Source organism: Aptenodytes patagonicus, chromosome 2 (genome assembly GCF_965638725.1).
Source record: "Aptenodytes patagonicus chromosome 2, bAptPat1.pri.cur, whole genome shotgun sequence".
Lineage (NCBI taxonomy): Eukaryota > Metazoa > Chordata > Aves > Sphenisciformes > Spheniscidae > Aptenodytes > Aptenodytes patagonicus.
This window is the reverse complement of record NC_134950.1, coordinates 142,132,518-142,154,942: the sequence shown is the minus strand read 5'-3', so window position 1 is coordinate 142,154,942 and position 22,425 is coordinate 142,132,518.

Below are 22,425 nucleotides of genomic sequence, written 5' to 3'. Positions count from 1 at the left end.
GCCAGAGAGTGAACCAGATGAACTCTATTATTCTTTGTATGATCTATAAGATCTATAAAATCTATAAGATTTTTCCCTAGCAAGCAACTTGTATCCAGTTGCTATTTCTAAATATACCTAAGTAGTGAAGACCTACCTTTAAACATCTTTATTGTGTGTCCTTTTCATGGATGCTTTCATAGGTCTTGAAGATAAAGACATATTTCAACACTTTCTACTTCATAATTAGTTCATAATGAAGATTATCATTACTAGAGCTGGTTGACATCATACAACAGTGACATAATTTTGTTCTCTGGTTTGACCAAATAGAGCTGAGAAGGTAAATACTGTGTCACTGGAAGTAGCTTTCAGTGTCTGTTCTGCTGGGATACAAAGCCATCTCACTCAGTGACCCAAACGGTTGGGGACAATCTGAGAAAGAATAGAGAGAGCAGAAAACCAACAAAGAAACAGGAGAAACTGAACATCAAATTACATATAAAGTTTTCTTCCTCTGGCCAAACCCACTCTGGTGGGCTACTTTAAATACATTCTGCTTTGCATCATTAGCTTATATTTCTCCATTATAATATAATGATGTTTTACATTAATTTTCTCCCCTTTCCATGGACCACAACAGACTAAGTATACCTGACTGTGAGGACTGAGCCACTCGGACTGTGTCTCCATTAACAAATAGAGGCTGAACATAAGCAGACTTGCAGAGCAAAACACTTGGTGCTGAGGACTCAGTGTCCATGCTATACACATTTTAGGGGATTCTACTTCAGACTACCTCTAGTCTGACCCTGTAAACTGAATATTCATTAGCTGTTGTTCTGCTTTCAGTGCACTCTGAGATCAGACCTTCCCATTTCATTTCATCCAAAAAGAAACCCAGTTCACGTGCTTAGAGACTGCTTGCTCATGGATGTGATACAAAGAACAATGAGCAGAGATGATCAGGACATTCATTTCAGAAGTACATTCATACTCTGAACTAAACACTAACACAGATGTAACCAGAAGCTATGCAAGCATCGTTAGTATTGAACTAAGCCCAAGTAACAGCCTCTACAATCAGGAAGCTTTATTAGTGCAGGTTCTGGCTCAACACTATGCTAATCACATCCACCTGGCTTCTGGCCAGCACAAAGTGCAGGCAGAGGTCACTTGCCTCTGCCTACAAAGTACCATATACACATTACCTAAATATGTATTTGTCCTTCATATGGTACAATTATGTTTATTGCATTACTGAATGAAAATTTTGCTAGAGTTTAATGTTGCCTGGAGGATGACGATTCAATTTTACAGCAACTGTAGAAGGTTTAAATGTATTTGTTGTTCTGCATTAAAATTGAATTTGTTTAAACATCTGTTTTCAGTTTGAGAAGAGGAGGTGAAAGATCTGAATGATATAGATTATTTGAGTTAGTTAAATCAGGAATGTGGATGTCAAAAGTCCCTGTTCTTCTCTACATAGAGAGCTACGTTGCTGATTAGGCAAAGACATTTCTTGAACTAGACCCTTCTACGCTTCAACCCCATATGCTAAACAGACAGCAGTTTGTGGGATTTGTCATTTCCCTCTACACCCCAAAATTTTATTAAGAAGTTCTTGAAATGTTAAATAGCAGTGAAAATCATAGCTGATTTAATGAAATTAATTTGCTTGCAACTGTCCCAATCAGTTTTAAAAGAAGCCACCTTTAATAGGCAACCTACTGTTTTAATGCACTGCCCAAAACTATCTCCAAAGAGCTGAGTACAGTACTGCTCTGTCTTCATTAACAGAGAACATATGTTGGCAGCCAATTTTTTGTAGCTCCCTTGAGTGGTTCTGTAAGTCAGATTTCACTGATAATTGCTTTAATAAAATCTATTTTAACTTAAAGGGCTTAATTTCAGAGGTGGCCTACATTTTTCTGTGTTCTGCCTTATGCAGGCAAATAACTGTACAAGCACTCTCTACACTAATGGGACTGCCCTCCTGGTTAAACAGATGCTTAAGTGCTTCATTGGGTCAAGGTCTAAAGTCTAGGTATACAGGTAAAAGACTTCAAACATGTTTAAATTCGGTATGTGAGTGAAAGAAGGAATGATTACCTGAATTTTCAGAAAATGACCACGGTCATGCCCATCAATGTACATGGATTAAACATGTACCTATAGATAGAGTCTACACTTCAACCCTGACATAACTTGTCTCTCCTGTATATTCACCATCTGTTTATATAGCAATCCTGTAGCTAGAAAAAAATCAAATGAACTCTGACTGAGCTTCTGATTGCTAGTAATACAAGAATTAACTGTCCCCACAAACACTGTTCACCCTGTGGCATGCTGAGCTTTTGCTGGAAACAATGTGAGAAGACAAATAAAGGATTTTAAGTGTCTGTGACTGTTGAGCCTGATAAATAAATAAGCTTTTAATCTTTCTGTCTGTTAATATCTGAAAAAAATAGAAGCTGTAAACACAAACATAAAAGAGCAGTTATTAAATTTAATATCCAAACGTGAATATAATTTTTGTTTAGGAGCCAAGAGGGAGTCTTAACAGGAAGATGAAATCTCTCTGTCAGCTGACACTTTTTCTGGTGGAATGACCAAAGCTTTCTTTTGCCCTTACTTCTCCCCATCATGACCTGTGAAAGAAAAGACAGCCTTCCCATCATAGCCTGCAGTCAATAGGCGGAGGAAAATAATTTCAGTCCTCTGTCTCTAAACCTTTGGCATCAGAGGATGCAACAGAGAAACTACATGAAACCAAATGTTCCTAAGACAGTACACAGAAGAAAAAGGAGAGATCTCACAAGACCCTTACTGGGGTTGGACAGGATAGGCCCTAATGACTGTTCTTGTAGAGAGCCTAAGAAGTGATCATGTGTCTTGGTTTAACCCCAGTTGGCAACTAAGTACCACACAGCTGATCGCTTATCCTCCCCCCCCGCCCACGTGGTGGGATGGGAGAGAGAATTGGGAAAAAAAAAAGAGTAAAATTCGTGGGTTGAGATAAAGACAGTTTAATAGGACAGAAAAGGAAGAGAAAATAATAATAATGATGATAAAAGAATATACAAACCAAGCGATATACAATGCAATTGCTCACCACCTGCTGACCAATGCCCAGCCAGTTCCCAAGCAGTGGTCGCCACCCCCTGGCCAACTCCCCCCAGTTTCTATACTGAGCATGACGTCACATGGTATGGAATATCCCTTTGGCCAGTTTGGGTCAGCTGTCCTGGCTGTGCCCCCTCCCAGCTTCTCGCTGGCAGGGCATGGGAAGCTGAAAAGTCCTTGACTAGTGTAAGCACTACTTAGCAACAACTAAAACATGGGTGTGTTATCAACATTATTCTCATGCTAAATCCAAAACACAGCACTGTACCAGCTACTAGGAAGAAAATTATCTCTATCCCAACCAAAACCAGGACATCATGGGTGGATGAATCTTGCTAGGAAGGAGGCATTAAGGTTGCTGCTAAGATGTTGGAACATGTATTCTTTCTTATGATTCAACATACTGCGGAAGTTTTATTGCCTTTTGGTGAGGCAATCATAAAGAAACACACAATGCACCCTCTCTAATCTCCTGTCAATTGCCTGGGGGAGGAACACACCATGATTTACAATCCAGAAACCACATGGACAGTGGTTTAAGGAAGTGATCGTGCCCCTGTACTCGGCACTGGTGAGGCCACACCTCGAATCCTGTGTTCAGGTTTGGGCCCCTCACCACAAAAAAGACATTGAGGTGCTGAAGCGCATCCAAAGAAGGGCAACGAGGCTGGTGAGGGGTCTGGAGAACAAGTCTTATGAGGAGCGGCTGAGGGAACTGGGGTTGTTTAGCCTGGAGAAAAGGAGGCTGAGGGGAGACCTCATCGCTCTCTACAACTACCTGAAAGGAGGTTGTAGCGAGGTGGGTGTTGGTCTCTTCTCCCAAGTAACAAGCGATAGGACGAGAGGAAATGGCCTCAAGTTGTGCCAGGGGAGGTTTAGACTGGACATGCGGAAAAATTTCTTTACTGAAAGAGTGGTTAAACATTGGAACAGGCTGCCCAGGGAAGTGGTTGAGTCACCATCCCTGGAGGTATTTAAAAGACGTGTAGATGAGGCGCTTAGGGACATGGTTTAGTGGGCATGGTGGTGTTGGGTTGACGGTTGGACTCGATGATCTTAGAGGTCTTTTCCAACCTTAATGATTCTATGATTCTATGATTCTATGATTCTATGACAGAACGAAGACTTGACAGAAGGGAATCTTCCTTCCTGATACAAATGAAATATTTTACAAGTCTCTTTCCTCCAAAAGTGTTTTAAAGCCACACAGACTTAACATAAACAGGTTTGTTCCAGAAGCAAGCCTTCTTTTAGTTGCTAAGGCTTTATTTTCATAGTTAAAAAGTGTAAATAGCTCATTTATGTTATTGCTTACTCTTTCCCCCCCTGTTGTTCACAGCTCACTGCCTTTTCCCTCTTCCTCCTCTCCTCTCCTCTCCTCTCCTCTCCTCTCCTCTCCTCTCCTCTCCTCTCCTCTCCTCTCCTCTCCTCTCCTCTCCTCTCCTCTCCTCTCCTCTCCTCTCCTCTCCTCTCCTCTCCTCTCCTCTCCTCTCCTCTCCTCTCCTCTCCTCTCCTCTCCTCTCCTCTCCTCTCCTCTCCTCTCCTCTCCTCTCCTCTCCTTTCCTCTCCTCTCCTCTCCTCTCCTCTCCTCTCCTCTCCTCTCCTCTCCTCTCCTCTCCTCTCCTCTCCTCTCCTCTCCTCTCCTCTCCTCTCCTCTCCTCTCTCCTCTCCTCTCGCTATGTACTCTCTCCCAGCCAAATAGGGCTAAATAACCTGTTCCACGCCAAGCAATCCCTTTGGTGAACATATTGTTGGCCTGTAATTTGTTTTAAAGTGGTGGATTGCTGAGGCCCTTTCAAGCAAGCTGCATGAAAGTCTTCACAAATGAGCCTATGCCATTAGTAACAAGAGCCCTAAGGGAGCCATTGTAGTGACTGAACGTATATTATGGATCACTCTCTGTAATTTAATTCTGGAACTGGGAATCTTAGGTAGCATATGAAGAGCTGAAGAACTGCCCCACCACCCCCGCCTCTCTTGCTCACACACACACAGAAGGAAATCAATGGGAGAAATGTCCTTGCAGTACTGAATACAAATGCACATTGTCATTTATGAAAACTTGTGCTCCCTGTGGGGATGAAGAACATGGCTTAGAGGAAATTAGAACAGCCTGACACTGGTGCAGTCTCCCACCCTGCAATACAGGTCATGATTGACAGGGCTCTTGTAAATAGAGAATTCAAGAAGGAGGAGGCTTTTAAAATTACATATAAGATGATTGAAATGACATTTAAAATGCCAATTTAAGCAAGAATGCATTTTCTGAATTATTCACTTCATAATGTGCCTTTGCATCTCTGCTGCATTTCCAGGACATTCATTATAAGCCTCATCCAGTGGCTCATTTAAGGAAATCTGTGAACATGGAGTATTTAATATATATAATGGATTTGCATACATAAGAACAGTCTCTCTACAAAGTACTGAATTGCACAACAAATTTACATTAATATTGGATTAAATCTTTGCAGAATGCTTTTGTATGTAAATATAGCTGCCATATAAAGCCAAGTGCACAACTACAAGACAAAAGAGAAAATGTTGTTCCATATACCTATAAAACTAATCTGCAGAACTTCTCAATGTTGAAAATGCAGGCTTCCTAAACTATGATATAATAGCAGAAGCAAATAAAAACTATAAAAACAAATGAGATTAATTCCAGCAAAGATGTCAGATATTCTGTGTGAGAAAGTTAATCTCTCCTGGACTGACGACATTTTTTGTTTGTGGTAATTACAGTCAGAGCTAATAAAAAAAAATTCAATTTGTGGTAGAGATCAGTTACCACATTCATAAGAACAAAAATAATCCTGCATCTACATTTGCATAGAACACAATGAATCAATATTAAATTTGCAGGGCATATGTTACAGCTTTCATAGTAGTTATGCTTCAAAAGGTGATTTTTCAACCCAGTGTACAGGGATTTACAATTCTAAGGTATCTATCTCAGAGTATAGGTTTCTCTTCACTTGTCCCACTGGACAAGCACTTGCTTAGGGGATGCAGTTCAGAACTATAGCAATATGGAAACTAACCATTCTGCTTGGAATAACTTACATATTAGTAGGATTTATTTTTTTTAAAGAATTTTGTTGACCATAGTATGCCTTGATACAGTAACTGTTGGAAGGATTTTTTTCAAACTAGAACTCTGTTTCATGCTGGAAGCATGCAGCAGAGGAAGCTATAGTCTTCAACACAGTGAGACTAAGAGGAGCCCAAATAAAGCTCATGCCTTTCCCCCTGCAAAATTCATGTAGTCTTTAGTTTTGTGTGTCATGGATGACGTGAGACAGTTCAGATTTAGGTATTTTTTGGTAATAATGTTATTTGAAGGGAAGAAAACATGTAAGCACTGGCTGCAAAATTTGAATGTAGCCCAAAAGAACGTTCTCAGAGCCCCCATGTAGCTGGCTGGGCTTCACAACATTTGGTCTGGTCCCTCAGTCCCTGTGATGTAATCTGGACTGTAAGATCCTCCAGAGTTTCTTTCCTGACCTTCTGTCTCTTATTCTTGATGTAGCTGGCATATTCTGCTGCACAGCTGCCTCTGCTCTGATTCCCCATAGCAAGCTGACACTTGCACAGTGTATAGAAAACAGAGGAAAAGCACTGAAATGCGATCGGCCTGACAGCTTCAGAAGGAACAACCAAAGAGCATGATTGGAGAGGTTCTTGCCATCTACATCAGGCAAGCATTTTGGAAGCAAAAGCAAGGGGCAGACAGAAGCTGTCAGCTTATACACACAGATATTTGAGATTAGTAACTCATTTGCTTGCTGTTTTCAGTTTAAAAGCTCTTCATGTCAAGTTTTGACAGTCCTTTTGAAAGTACTTTACAAACCACTACTGTATTTCAGCCTTTGTATCCTCCTCACTAAAGTGAATGGAAATATCTGATCCTTACAAAATAAACAAAGACACGGAGTAAAGCGATCCACTTAAATTATGCAAAGAGTGACTTCCCACTAAGACAAGGTTAGCAAAACTCTCTCATGGTTGGTTAGAAGGACTTTTCACTTTAGCATGTGTCTTTTGACCAGGATCAAGGCTGCTGTCTAATCACTGACAACAGCTATAACATCAACCGGATATGTTATCTCTAGTATCTGGAAAAAACTCATTTTTTTACTTGTTAATATTCCAAGATTCATGAATTCAATCCTATTTCATTATAAACATATCTAATTAATGTTTTAATTAAAGCACAACTACCTTATTGCAACATTTATAATAATATATTAATAATAACTACAAAATTGTTATAATTATTGATTTTACTGTTATTCTTTCTTTGGCCATACTGTACACATTCTTCCTAGGGATTTTTACAGGCTCCTTTATTGATTAGTATTTTAATATTAACTTTGTGACCAGAGGCCCAGATTAAGATCAGAGCTTTCTCATGATACATACACAATGAACATGTGAAAATGCAATTCTCTTCTCAAAGGGAACGGTGTATAGACATAGGTAAGTAAGGGAGAAAAGACTAATAATCAATTACACAGACAATTACACACATTGCTAGCCCTTGTTCTCGTGGGGGACTTCAACTTCCCGGACATCTGCTGGAAATACAACACGGCAGAGAGGAAGCAGTCTAGGAGGTTCCTGGAGTGTGTGGAAAACAACTTCCTGACACAGCTGGTAAGTGAGCCTACCAGGGGAGGTGCCTTGCTCGACCTGCTGTTTACTAACAGAGGAGGACTGGTGGGAGATGTGGTGGTTAGAGGCCGTCTTGGGCTTAGCGACCATGAAATGGTAGAATTCTCCATTCTTGGTGAAGTAAGGAGGGGGGCCAGCAAAACCGCAACCATGGACTTCCGGAGGGCGGACTTTGGCCTGTTCAGGACGCTGGTTGAGAGAGTCCCTTGGGAGACAGTCCTGAAGGGCAAAGGGGTCCAGGAAGGCTGGATGATCTTCAAGAAGGAAGTCTTAAAGGTGCAGGCTGTCCCTGTACGCCATAAGAAGAATGGGCGGGGAAGACGACCGGCCTGGCTGAACGGGGAGCTCTTGCTGGGACTCAGGAAAAAAAGGAGAGTTTACCACTTGTGGAAGAAGGGGCAGGCGACTCAAAAAGAGTACAAGGATCTCATTAGGTCGTGCAGAGAAGAAATGAGAAAGGCAAAAGCCCAGCTAGAACGCAATCTGGCCGCTGTCGTTAGAGACAACAAAAAATGGTTTTACAAATATGTTAATGACAAGAAGAGAGCCAAGGAGAATCTCCATCCCTTATTGGATGCGGGGGGGAACATTGTCACCGAGGATGAGGAAAATGCTGAGGTACTTAGTGCCTTCTTTGCCTCAGTCTTTAACAGGCAGACCAGTTATCCTCAGGGTACTTGGCCCCCTGAGCTGGAAGACAGGGACGGTGAGCAGGATGAACCCCCCGTAATCCAAGAGGAAGCAGTCAATGACCTGCTACGCCTCCTGGATGCTCACAAGTCTATGGGGCCGGATGGGATCCACCCGAGAGTGCTGAGGGAGCTGGCGGAGGTGCTCGCCAAGCCACTCTCCATCATTTATCAGCAGTCCTGGTTAACGGGGGAGGTCCCAGACGACTGGAGGCTTGCCAATGTGATGCCCATCTACAAGAAGGGCCGGAAGGAGGATCCGGGGAACTACAGGCCTGTCAGCCTGACCTCGGTGCCGGGGAAGATTATGGAGCTGTTCATCTTGAGGGCGCTCACAAGGCATGAGCGGGACAACCAGGGGATCAGGCCCAGCCAGCACGGGTTCATGAGAGGCAGGTCCTGCTTGACCAACCTGATCTCCTTCTATGACCAGGTGACCCGCCTAGTGGATGAGGGAAAGGCTGTGGATGTGGTCTACCTGGACTTCAGCAAGGCCTTTGACACCGTCTCCCACAGCATTCTCCTCGAGAAGCTGGCGGCTCACGGCTTAGACAGGTGTACTCTGCGCTGGGTCAAAAACTGGCTGGACGGCCGGGCCCAGAGAGTTGTGGTGAATGGAGTTCAATCCAGTTGGCGGCCGATCACGAGCGGTGTTCCCCAGGGCTCAGTTTTGGGGCCGGTCTTGTTTAATATCTTTATCGATGATCTGGATGAGGGGATTGAGTGCACCCTCAGTAAGTTTGCAGACGACACCAAGTTGGGCGGGAGTGTTGATCTGCTTGAGGGTAGGAAGGCTCTGCAGAGGGACCTGGACAGGCTGGATCGATGGGCCGAGGCCAACCGTATGAGGTTCAACAAGGCCAAGTGCCAGGTCCTGCACTTTGGCCACAACTCCATGCAGCGCTACCGGCTTGGGGAAGAGTGGCTGGAAAGCTGAGGTATTTAAAAGACGTGTAGATGAGGCACTTAGGGACATGGTTTAGTGGGCATGGTGGTGTTGGGTCGACGGTTGGACTCGATGATCTTAGAGGTCTTTTCCAACCTTAATGCTGCTATGATTCTATGACATTATGTGGGTTTTTTTCAGAAAATTGTTTTTCAGATCATAAAGTAAATATCAAGTCTTTGCTCTTGTAGACAATATTTATCAGCTGATTTTTTTTTATGGGTGGATCATCACCTTTCAGAGTTACAGCAGAGCTTTTGCTTTCTATCTCACAGCATTTATCCAGTTACAACTTCCTATGTTAAATTCAGTTCTGAGAAAAATAACATTTGATGCATTGAGTCGGTCCTACAAACACTAGACTGGGAAGTGTAGAGACATATTGTAAACCAAGAATTTACACCTTTTTTTTCCAATAGTTTGGGAGCAAGAGTCTGAATTTACATTTTGTTGCAAAGAAATGGGGGAAGTGTTAGAAAGGTTAGATCATGCACTTTCTGCTAACATTTATCCATGGAAAGAAAATTTTGGACAGGAAAATGTGTTAACCAGCCCAGAATTGCTCTGAGGAGGGAAAGGACCAGTAAGGGGTGCTAAAAAGAGGGAAAAGATCTGGAAGTAGTAGTCCTGAAAAATTGCACTGCAGCTGAAATTCTATGTATAACAAGACAGCTGATACAATAGGACAGCACTAGAAAAAAGCAGCACATGGCAAAAGTTTGGGCAGACGTGAAATCAGGGAGTAGAATGAAATTCCATAGAAACTGATTCAACAAAAGCAATCTCTGGGTGTTAAATTGATGGAGTTGTGCAACTCTGTATACATAGCAAAACATCAAGAAACAAGAAGAACGAAATCTAAAAGATAAGGATGATGGCAGAAGAGTATTGACAGTGTCACCCTAGATCTGACAGAAAGCGAGCATTTGGGCCAAGTGTTAAGTGAAAAGGGATTTGGAACTATGAGAAGGAAACTGCTCCCTGTATAAACCTAATCTAGTCTGGACTTAGAAAGATCTTTATAAATAAACAAGAGTAGTTTACTTGAAGATCTTGTTTAACCGTCCCCGAAATGGCTCACATGTTAACTTCCTATATCAAGAAGACATAAAAGGGCATGAACGTAGCATAAAGTTACTTTTGTACTCAGTCATGCTTTTTGGGTATTTCCCACTACAGTACAGTAGTGGGAATTACAGTACAAATTGTCATCGTTAGGTGCTAAAACACTTCAAGTTACAGCATATCATCACATTACTTCGCTTGTGTTCTTCTCAAGAAAGGATTATCTGTACTCATTCTTCACCACACTAAGAAATAAGATAACCTAAAAAGTCCTAAACTGTGTTCCTTTTAGATCATTAAACAAATGCATCAGCTATTGGATAAATACTATAACTTAATTTGCATTTGAAGTGTTTGGGCAAAATCTGTGAAACCTCTATCTATTCCATCTCATTACCAGTTAAGAGTCATTGTATGATATTTGACCAAGCCCCACAGATTTGCTTGGTATGCCTTTTAGTCACATTTTAGTAACTGACTGTTCCATTGATTTTCTTACTTTCTGCTTTCCTCTTAGGTGGCTTGTTTCTGAAATTTGTTGGACAGTCTGCTGAATTCCTTTTCCTGCATTCTTTCCCTTATGCACCAGCTGGTGTATCTTTTCTGGATTTAGCTCTTCCTTTTTCGCAGTAGAAGAGAGAAATGCTCCATTTCCTGTCTGTTGTCTGAAACGTTTTCCCTTTTTTTTTAATTCTTTTGTAGAAAAACATATTTTCATAAGAACATAGAAATAATCATATTGACTCAGACCAAAGGCTAACCTACTATCCTATACCTGACAGTGGCCAAAGGCAAAGAAGGACCATGAGAACAAAGTGAACAAATAGGGCGCACAGTTTATCTCCTCAGCTTCCAGAAATCAGTGTTTCAGGGAATTTCTGAGGAGAGATCGTATCTGTATTATAGCCCATGATAGGTATTTTTTGTCTACTAATTTGTGTAACCATTCTTTTAATCCATCCGGATTTTATCAATGAGTTCCCTAGTTTAACTACCTAATTTGGTTTACTTTAAACCTACTAAGGAGTCCATCTGATGCCCTTTATTTCTTGAATTGTTCCACTTCTTAAACTTCTCCATACTCCTCTCTATATTACAACCTGTTTCATATTCCCCTCAGCTGTCTGTTGTTCAAACTGAAGATGATAGGTCAGTTAACTGCCCCTCTGATGGAGAGAGATTAAATCAATCCCATCACTTGTTTACCTTTGTTGTCTTTCCTTTCACCTTTTGCGATTCTACTCCTTTTTTGAATTGGGGGAACCATATTTCCACTGTATTGAGGACGTTTTAATTCTTATGCTACAGTTATATTTTCAATTTTGTTCTCTGATCTTTCCCTATTAACCCATAATGTATTCTACTTTTTTTTTTAAACAACTGATGAGCACTGAGAGGAATACAAGGCTTTTTTTTTGTTGTGTAAATCAGTAATTGGGAACAGAGCACTGCGTAGACAGAAATGAATTTTTTTCCATGCGCACTCTTTTGCACAAATTTACATTGTTTTTAAGTGCAATTTTATTGCCTGATATGCTTCACAGTAGAAGTTGTAGGAAGTTAAACCTTCTATTAATGTTTCAACTGATTCAAAAGCCAGTTGGAAGGAAAGGAGGGACAGAATCTACATTACCTGTGCAGGATTCTTGAATCAAGATCTAAAGTAGCAGTCATTAAATATATCTAGACTGACACAAAATATGAATTGAAAGATCCCTTTAGATCTACACTAGGTCTTCAGTACGTTCATCTGAATATCTCAAGTAAAGTCCATACTCAGACTTAGTCAACACAGGATCAAACTTTTTGTCCTTACACCATGAAATTAGTAGTCACACCACCAATATCTCCTGCCACTTTTGTGATTTTTATCTAAGTTCTAGTCATATATATCCAGTCTATAATGACAGCAGCAGATACTCAACATCCTTGAAAACCCAAGCCATAATGTACCTAATACACATCTCTTTTCTAAGAGCTGTGAACATTACCATTAATGACTTTTTCCCCACACTTTTTTCTTGAGCTTTTTTGTGCCTTTTAGACATAGACCTAAACAGCTTAAGTTCGGCATTCATTTGCCAGGCTTCATGGGAAGTTGTTCCCGTTTTGTGCTATGTCTGGCTGAGAAATGTAGCTGAGGTACTGAAATAAAACACAGAAGTTACTATATCTCTATTTGGCCCAATCTCAAACTATAGAATAGAATCATAGAATCATAGAATCATTGAGGTTGGAAAAGACCTCTAAGATCATCGAGTCCAACTGTCAACCCAACACCACCATGCCCACTAAACCATGTCCCTAAGTGCCTCATCTACACGTCTTTTAAATACCTCCAGGGATGGGGACTCCACCACTTCCCTGGGCAGCCTGTTCCAATGTTTAACCACTCTTTCAGTAAAGAATTTTTTCCTTACATCCAATCTAAACCTCCCCTGCCGCAACTTGAGGCCATTTCCTCTCGTCCTATCGCTTGTTACTTGGGAGAAGAGACCAACACCCACCTCGCTACAACCTCCTTTCAGGTAGTTGTAGAGAGCGATGAGGTCTCCCCTCAGCCTCCTTTTCTCCAGGCTAAACAACCCCAGTTCCCTCAGCTGCTCCTCATAAGACTTGTTCTCCAGACCCCTCACCAGCCTTGTTGCCCTTCTCTGGACACGCTCCAGCACCTCAACATCCTTCTTGTAGTGAGGGGCCCAAACCTGAACACAGTATTCGAGGTGCAGCCTCACCAGTGCCGAGTACAGGGGCACGATCACTTCCCTACTCCTGCTGGCCACACTACTGCTGATACAGGCCAGGATGCCATTGGCCTTCTTGGCCGCCTGGGCACACTGCCGGCTCATGTTCAGCCGGCTGTCAACCAGCACCCCCAGGTCCTTTTCCGACAGGCAGCTTTCCAGCCACTCTTCCCCAAGCCGGTAGCACTGCATGGGGTTGTTGTGGCCAAAGTGCAGGACCCGGCACTTGGCCTTGTTGAACCTCATACAGTTGGCCTGGGCCCATCGATCCAGCCTGTCCAGGTCCCTCTGCAGAGCCTTCCTACCCTCAAGCAGATCAACACTCCCGCCCAACTTGGTGTCGTCTGCAAACTTACTGAAGGTGCACTCAATCCCCTCATCCAGATCATCGATAAAGATATTAAACAAGACCGGCCCCAGTACTGAGCCCTGGGGAACACCGCTCGTGACCGGCCGCCAACTGGATGTAACTCCATTCACCACAACTCTCTGGGCCCGGCCGTCCAGCCAGTTTTTGACCCAGCGCAGAGTACACCTGTCTAAGCCGTGAGCCGCCAGCTTCTCTAGGAGAATGCTGTGGGAGACGGTGTCAAAGGCCTTGCTGAAGTCCAGGTAGACCACATCCACAGCCTTTCCCTCATCCACTAGGCGGGTCACCTGGTCATAGAAGGAGATCAGGTTGGTCAAGCAGGACCTGCCTCTCATGAACCCGTGCTGGCTGGGCCTGATCCCCTGGTTGTCCCGCTCATGCCTTGTGAGCGCCCTCAAGATGAACCGCTCCATCATCTTCCCCGGCACCGAGGTCAGGCTGACAGGCCTGTAGTTCCCTGGATCCTCCTTCCGGCCCTTCTTGTAGATGGGCGTCACATTGGCAAGCCTCCAGTCGTCTGGGACCTCCCCCGTTAACCAGGACTGCTGATAAATGATGGAGAGCGACTTGGCGAGCACCTCCGCCAGCTCCCTCAGCACTCTCGGGTGGATCCCATCCGGCCCCATAGACTTGTGAGCGTCCAGGTGGCGTAGCAGGTCATTGACTAGAAGTAGTATAAATAAATAAATAAATAACTAGAAGTAGTATAAATATTAAAAAAAAAGAGAGACTACTCTTCCAAAAGATACCATATAACTTTGCATTTTCAAAGACCATATAAAATCTGGATAAGCCTTTTGAATAAATATTACAATTTTTGATACTGAAAAATATAAATGGATTATTAATAATGCGTTTGGAAATCAAAACAAACAACAAAATAACCTTCTTAAATGATATGAACACTTTCAAAAGACTAAGCTATTGTTTAAGCCGCAGATTAGTAAATGGGATGATATGGAGCCAGAAGATCACGAAAAGAGATTCTACCTTCATAGTTTCGTGCATACAGAAATGTAGTAACGTTGAACATGGTGTCCTCCAGAGATGTAAGAAGATGAACTCCAATGGTTCCAGGGGATCCATCTAATTTTAGACCCCTCCAGGCCCCACTTCCAAATAGCCTCTTTGGTTCATACTATTTTGTGCTGTTTGTCTTTGTTTTAAAGGCCATCTGTGAAACATATTAGAACCCATATAAAAGCTACTGAAATCACTAGAACTGTAAATTACTTGGAATCAGACCCTTATTTTCTAATACAAAAATCAGATATTCTATCATGACCACACTACGTGAAGCTGAGGCTGACTCAACTCAGCCTGCAGTACTCCAGGTCTGCAAGTCAGATTCAACTTGCCAATAGGATTGTCATATTGAATACAAAAAGTGATTACAAAAAATTGCAGTATTGGCAAAGTTAAGACGACTCGACAGTATATTTTTATATACATAAGGAGTAGCTACTGAACTACTGCCAGAAATGGCTGCAACCCAACAATATTGAAATAGTTACTGTATTAAGGAACATATGATTGGCACTCATTTTTTAAAGTTAAATTCTGATTGGTGCCTTTGTGCTAGCTTCACTGCCACCGATTGATTTCAAACAAAGCAACAACCTAAAAATACCATTCTTTCATTTTCTTTCCAAGCAATTTGTTCCTTGCTGCTCAAACTTCTACACTGCAGCTCCGCCAGATCTTTCCATAGGTTTCTGAATCTCAGAAGAGTTTCTGAATTCTCAGCTAATCTTGCCTACATGTCTCCCAGGTGTTGTAGCCTCATTTATCTTCCTTTCCACTGAAGCAGTGCAACCAGGAACTGTCATGCCCGCCAATAAATCTAGCCATAATTATGTTAAAAAAACTGGAACATAATTTCTTGCCTAGGAAGATTCTTGGTCTTTTTCTTTTAGTTTTTTCTTCACCCCCCTCCTTTTTCTGCTAACGTCTCTCCCTTTGGAAAAATTACTGACAAGAATCTCCAGAAAACATTATGAAGATGAGCAACATGTCATTTCTCCCTCAAAACCCACAGATCTCTCAAAAGGTTTGCAATGAAGTTTAAACCTACTTATGCCTGTGATTAGAAATTAGAGATTAATAAGGATTGACATGAACATTTCACAAAGAATCTGTAATTATAGCTGCACAAATGAACAGAGGAAAAATACAAAGGAACTATGATGCCACTCAGACCTCTCCTTTTTTATAAAATTAATGAAATGTTTCCAATTTCATTTTCTGGGGCTAATCAGAAAAGTATTCTGCTGGAAAGAAACCAAATGATGGCAAATATGCAGGATTTCTAATACAATATTTGCATTTTGACAGTCACACATTCTCCATTCTGATTGTGTGTATTTTTTTTCTTTTTATATAGTTTAGGTCAAAAGGAGAAGTTATTAAACATGAAAAGGCCAAAATGTATGAATAATAGCTACTTAATCAATGCAATTCATTAAGTGAACAGAGGCAGAAGCAACCTTGATAAGTCTGTGATATAGATACAGAGGACAACACTATATGTATCTATAAGACATAAATAATTTTTTATTTCTGGATGTATCTTCATAGTCATTGTCCTCCACAAGACTTCCATGAGACTTTGATTCAGCTGTAGCTGTTTGACCTCACACATTTACCACACAGTATCCAGGCAGTAAACTTCAATGTGAATATAAATGATCCTTTACATCCCTAACCCCCATCTGTCCATTGACTGCAAGGATAAGATGCCAATGAGAATTAGCAATAATAAATAGCATTTTTCCTTTACACCCACTGATTTCAAAGTGAATTACAAAAGAACAAGGAAGGAGAAACTAGGCAAAACTACTGACATTATTTGCTCTAAGCCTCGCTGTGTCTAAGTGGGTAAATATGGTTACAGCCTGAGAACTGATCTCATGATCAGGCTCAAGTTCTCAAACTGAGTATCTCCAGCTGACTGCATCCATGCTATCCGTTGGAGTAGAAATCAGTGTGAACCACTGAGTTCTGTGCCTGGGTTTCCTGACCTGGAGAGACAGATGGCTTGCATCAGTTTAGACCCAATATGATAGCTAATGTGTAGATGATGTGAAAACCTGGGTATTTGCCTGAAAGAATGATCTCAGTACAGTCAATTGAAGACTGCCAATATAGTCTTCAATTGCTGAACTTTGTTTAGAAGAACATTTTGCAAAAAGTAAAAATACCCATCCTGATTCATGTTAAAAGCCCATCTAAGCCTGTTTCAGACCAAAAACAACCCCAAAAGCCCACCCCAAAAAAACCCTAAAACCTAATAATCCTGGGAATAATTGCTTTTGGATGTTGGAAGCTTTCACATTTATATGATTTTTTTAAATCAAAAACCAGGGGATACTCTGGTACTCCAAATATACTGTTATAGAAAAAATACAGGGACCTCATCTGAAAAACAGAGGGATTCAAGCAAAATTCACTAAATGGCTCAAGATTATTTATGGTTTTGTATATCTGGCAACAACTGCTATAGAAAATGTAAACAGAAATTATATGATCTTTAATGAAGGCTCTCTTATCCTTTAGAAAACTATTGTGTAGACAGGTACAGATACACTTGATCAGTCTTTGAGAGCATGTCTGCCTGATGTTCTATATTACAGCAAATGACAATTTTATCACTGATGGCAGCAGGCATTTAAATAGGTTCACACAGGAGACAGAGAGAGCATTACATGCACTTTAGGAAGCCTCAGCATTACATCTATAGTAGTTTATATATTATCTTTATTTTTACTGTTTAAATGAAAATAACTATCATTTACAATAAACTGATATTCATACATTCTATTTTGCATGCACTACATAACTACCTTTAAAAATTACTACGATCTTCTTTAACACCTCTAAAAGAGTTCTATTTTCAGATTTTGTTTTGTTTTGTTAGCTCATTTTTATGTACACCTATAAAAAGAATTGTGGCTGGAAAATACAACTTGAAATCACTGGAATATTTGAGTAGTGATAAAAATTTACTGCGGGGTACCCAACCATCTATACTGTTTACTGCAGGCCACTGAAATTAATAATGTAATGGCTTATGGTTAATAAAGTATTGGTACTGTTAAGAGGCAAATTACTACCAAAAGAAAAGTGATTTGTCTTCCAAACATAGCTCATGTAATAGTTTACATCTTAGGTAGGGCAAAAGCCTATTCAGTGCCAAAAGGCTTCCACCTTAATATATTTTCTCCCTCAGGAGAATTGTGAATGTTTTTTCATCCATTCCTACATGTCTTTTTCAAAATAACAACACCACTTTTATTATTTTTATAGTGCCAGAGGGAATTACTTCTTATTTTGATTGTTTGTATTTATTAAACCAGCTTTTTTTTATGGTTATGAGAATTATCTTCTTGATAGCATAGCACGATCTTTAACCAAAGTTACATGGGCAGCCTCCTTGGCTGTGTTACATCTTTCCTCCCTTCCTTTTAAGGTTTTTCTTCTTCTTTGTTTCCTTCACATTTCTTCAGCTCTACTGACACAGTCCCCAAGTATGTCTTCTGTGGCACAAGTTTATGTCGTCTAACCAGTCCAGACATACTGACTCCAATATATATATATATATATAAATAATAATTCTTCCTTCTTCCATTTGTCTTTTGCACTTTGAGGATGTCAGCCTCTCTGTAGTTCTGACATCTCCTCACAGACTCATAACTGGTTTTTTTTCATTATTTCCTGGTACATAATATCAAGATACATTCCATTACTCGGCTTTTCAGTCGAGAGCAAGAGTTCTTATTTGGAGAGTGGCAGGATGAGAGAAGCACCTTTCTCTTTCTGGGCACATAAGCACACAATCTGTTCCATATGTACCCTCTAGAGTGGACAGAAACTGTTTCAGACTATTCACATTTTGCTGGTCTTTTCATTAAAATGGGAACTAACTGGATAAACTCTGTTCTGTCGATGTAACTGCCAGGGCCCTGAGGGCACTGCCAGGCCTGACTGTCCCTGCCCAGCCTCTCCCAAGGCCTCCTCCAACCTCCGCCCATGGCCCAGGATGCCATGTCAGCCCCCCGGGGCTGTCTGTCCATGCCCCAGCAACTCTCAGCAGGGCCGGTCTCCAGCTCTCCACAGCCCTGCCCAGCCTTAGGCCCTGCCAAGCCAGGCCCACCTTTGGGCCCATGTCCCAGCCTGGACTAGTCCCGTCTCATCCCCAGGTACATGCCTGATGCCCAGGGTTTTGGCTGCCCCCAGTGCCCCCCTGACTCCTGCTCCCTGGCTGGGGCGGTGGCATGGGCCAGGCTGCCAGGCTCTGCCCTAGTACCCCTGGGGGGACCCCCACATTCCCCGCTCCTGGCCCCCAGAGAGCAGCCAGTTCCCACTGAGCCCAACCAGTAAATAGGGACTAGAAATCTTTTGTAACGACGGCTTCACCTGCACTCTTTTACCACAAACTCCAACATGTCATGGTGGGGTAGTCACACTCAGGGGTTCCTGTACCAGAGACAAGGTCTCTGTCCACATCGAAAAGGTGCCTGGAAGCCTTGGAGCTGACCCACTGGTGATGCGTGCCAATCACATATATGTATATGCACATGTACATGCACATATATCACACATATACGTACATATGTAGACACACACACTGCTTATATAATAGCTAAATATAGATAGATATCTATAAAAACTATATTAATTATATCATGTTATTTAATTTTAATCTAATTTTAATCTGATTTATATTGATGCCATATGGATGCACACATGCTAAATAAAAAATAAAAAATAAAAAATAAGAAGAGACAGTAAAATGACAGAAAATCAGGCAAAACAAACACGGAGTATGATATTTGATCCATAAAAAGGAGAATCTGCCAAAGCTTGTCAATATTCAGTTAAGAAATCCTGTAGCATGACATGTCAGAAACTCACTGAAATGAACAAGTCTCTGTGTAGGCTTAGCAGTCCATCCATGCACTCTACCCTACACAATCGATAGGTAATGAATGCTTACAAAGTGATGCTATCAGCAAGGGAAATATTCATACATATGAAGAAAAGGGGACTTAGGGAAGGAAATACTCATAGTGTTACTGTGTATTAGCTTAAAATTCTTTGAGGAACTGAGTCATAGCGTGGACTGTTGCCGTGTGGGGAGTATTAGACATAAGAGACCAAGAACAAGTTAGTAAGTGCTAAAGGAGAAACTTAACTGCATATGCATTCTGGAGTTCATTCCTGTGCTATCATCTCATTAAGAGACACTTTTACTATTAACAGCTTTTCTTCTTTTTTGAAATAGCACCTTTTTTTAGCACTATCTTGGACTCTATTCTGGCATAAGGACTGATTAGGCTTGAGACTATACACACATACAATAAAAAGGACAGTCCCTGTACAGAAAATATAAATTCTCCAGTTACAATGACCTTAACAAACTGAACCCAATAAAAAGCGCATCAACAATCAGCATGGGTTTATGAAAGGCAGGTCCTGCTTGACTAATCTGATCTCCTTTTATGACAAGGTGACCCGCCTAGTGGATGAGGGAAAGGCTGTGGATGTTGTTTACCTAGACTTTAGTAAAACCTTTGACACCCTTTCCCACAGCATTCTCCTGGAGAAACTGGCTACTTACTTGGATGGGTGTACTCTTCACTGGGTAAAAAACTGACCAGATGGCCAGGCCCAAAGAGTTGTGGTGATCGGAGTTAAATCCAGATGGCGGCCAGTCACAAGTGGTGTTCCCCAGGGCTCAGTTTTGGGGCCAGTCTTGTTTAATACCTTTATCAATGATCTGGATGAGGGGATCGAGTGCACCCTCAGTAAGCTTGCAGACAACACCAAGTTGGGCGGGAGTGTTGATCTGCTCGAGGGTAGGAAGGCTCTGCAGAGGGACCTGGACAGGCTGGATCGATGGGCCCAGGCCAACTGTATGAGGTTCAACAAGGCCAAGTGCCAGGTCCTGCACTTGGGTCACAACAAGCCCATGCAACGCTACAGGTCTGGGGAAGAGTGGCTGGAAAGCTGCCTGTCAGAAAAGGACCTGGGAGTGCTGGTTGACAGCCGGCTGAACATGAGCGTGAGTGTGCCCAGGTGGCCAAGAAGGCCAATGGCATCCTGGCCTGTATCAGCAATAGTGTGGCCAGCAGGAGTAGGGAAGTGATTGTCCCCCTGTACTCAGCACTGGTGAATACTGTGTTCAAGTATACAATACAAGAAATACCTCAACACAAGAAAGACATTAGGGTGCTGGAGCGTGTCCAAAGAAGGGCAATGAAACTGGTGAAGGGTCTAGAGAACAAGTCTTATGAGGAGCGGCTGAGGGATCTGGGGTTGTTTAGCATGGAGAAAAGGAAGCTCAGGGGAGACCTTATCGCTCTCCACAACTACCTGAAAGGAGATTGTAGTGAGGTGAGTGTTGGTCTCTTCTCCCAAGTAACAAGCGATAGGACAAGAGGAAATGGCCTCAAGTTGCACCAGGGGAGGTTTAGATTGGATACTAGGAAAAATTTCTTCACCAAAAGGGTGGTCAAGCCTTGGACCAGGCTGCCCAGGGAAGTGGTTGAGTTACCATCCTGGAGGTATTTAAAAGATGTGTAGATGTGGTGCTTAGGGACATGGTTTAGTGGTGGACTTAGCAGTGCTAGGTTAATGGTTGGACGTGGTGATCTGAAGGGTCTTTTCCAACCTAAACGACTCTATTATTCTATAATTCTGTGGCTGTTACCTAGAAAGTAATATAACCTATTTTACCAATTTGTAGTTGTTATACATTTACTCTATCAAAGCAAATCGTCAAAGCTCCTTTACTGTAAAACGGTGGTGAATAGCAGCATTACAGAGCTGAGCAGCTGTTCTGTGGTGAGGTTGCTGAGGAGACCCAGAGAAAAGTATGTGTCTCCACTCTTATCCTATAATGCTTATGAAAAAAGCAAATGACAATCCTTGAGCCGAGGCCTTGTAGGATTAACAAATACACCTACTGGTTTGAATGGACATCTGGGCTTGAGGCTCACTCCCAGGTTTGGGGTTGTACTTTATTCCTCAGCTCATCTGCATTTCTTTTCCGTGGAACCTGACTGATGGATTTCTACCTTTCTGTCCTGCTGCTTTAAGGCTGCATCCCAGTACTTCAACATCCACATAAAAAGGTTTCATGCTCGGAGATTGGAGATGACTTTCATCTAGAGTAAACTAATCCATAGAAAACATTATGGAGGATTGACCAGAATCATTCAGTGACTTTTTCAGGCAGAAATGGCATATATTTGTACTGATTTATTTTAATTCAGTCATGGATATTTACCTTCATTAGCAGAATCTCAGTTGTTTGTTTGCTTGCTTGTTTTTGTTGTTGCTGTTGTTTTTTCTTGAAATTAACAGGTGATGATGTCAGGTCAAAACGCTAGTATTATATAAGTGATTTTCAAGGTGAACACCAAACTTAATAGAGTTCCTGGAAGTTAAGTTTATGCAGCTTTTATACTCAATACATTCCTGTTCAAGGCTTACTATTTTGCACCCACTAAGAAAATGACCTTGGTTAACAATCTCTGCAATTTTCTTATCTTGGTCATTTGACATTTGCTTTTTGTGTGTGGTTAAAACCGTGAACTCAGAGAAGAATTGACATCAGTTCCAAAACCCTATTTTTCTCCACAGGAAATCTTGTACAAGATTTTCATGTTCAAACTAGGTAAAAGCACTGTCATTTAAGTAATGGGCAGTACATTTCTTTTAGTAGAAAATACTTTGGGTGCCTATTGCCTTGGGAAAGAAGCAGAGAAGCCACAACTGAGAATCAGACAATACTGCTGTGAAAAAGAAGATGTTTTGTACTTCCCT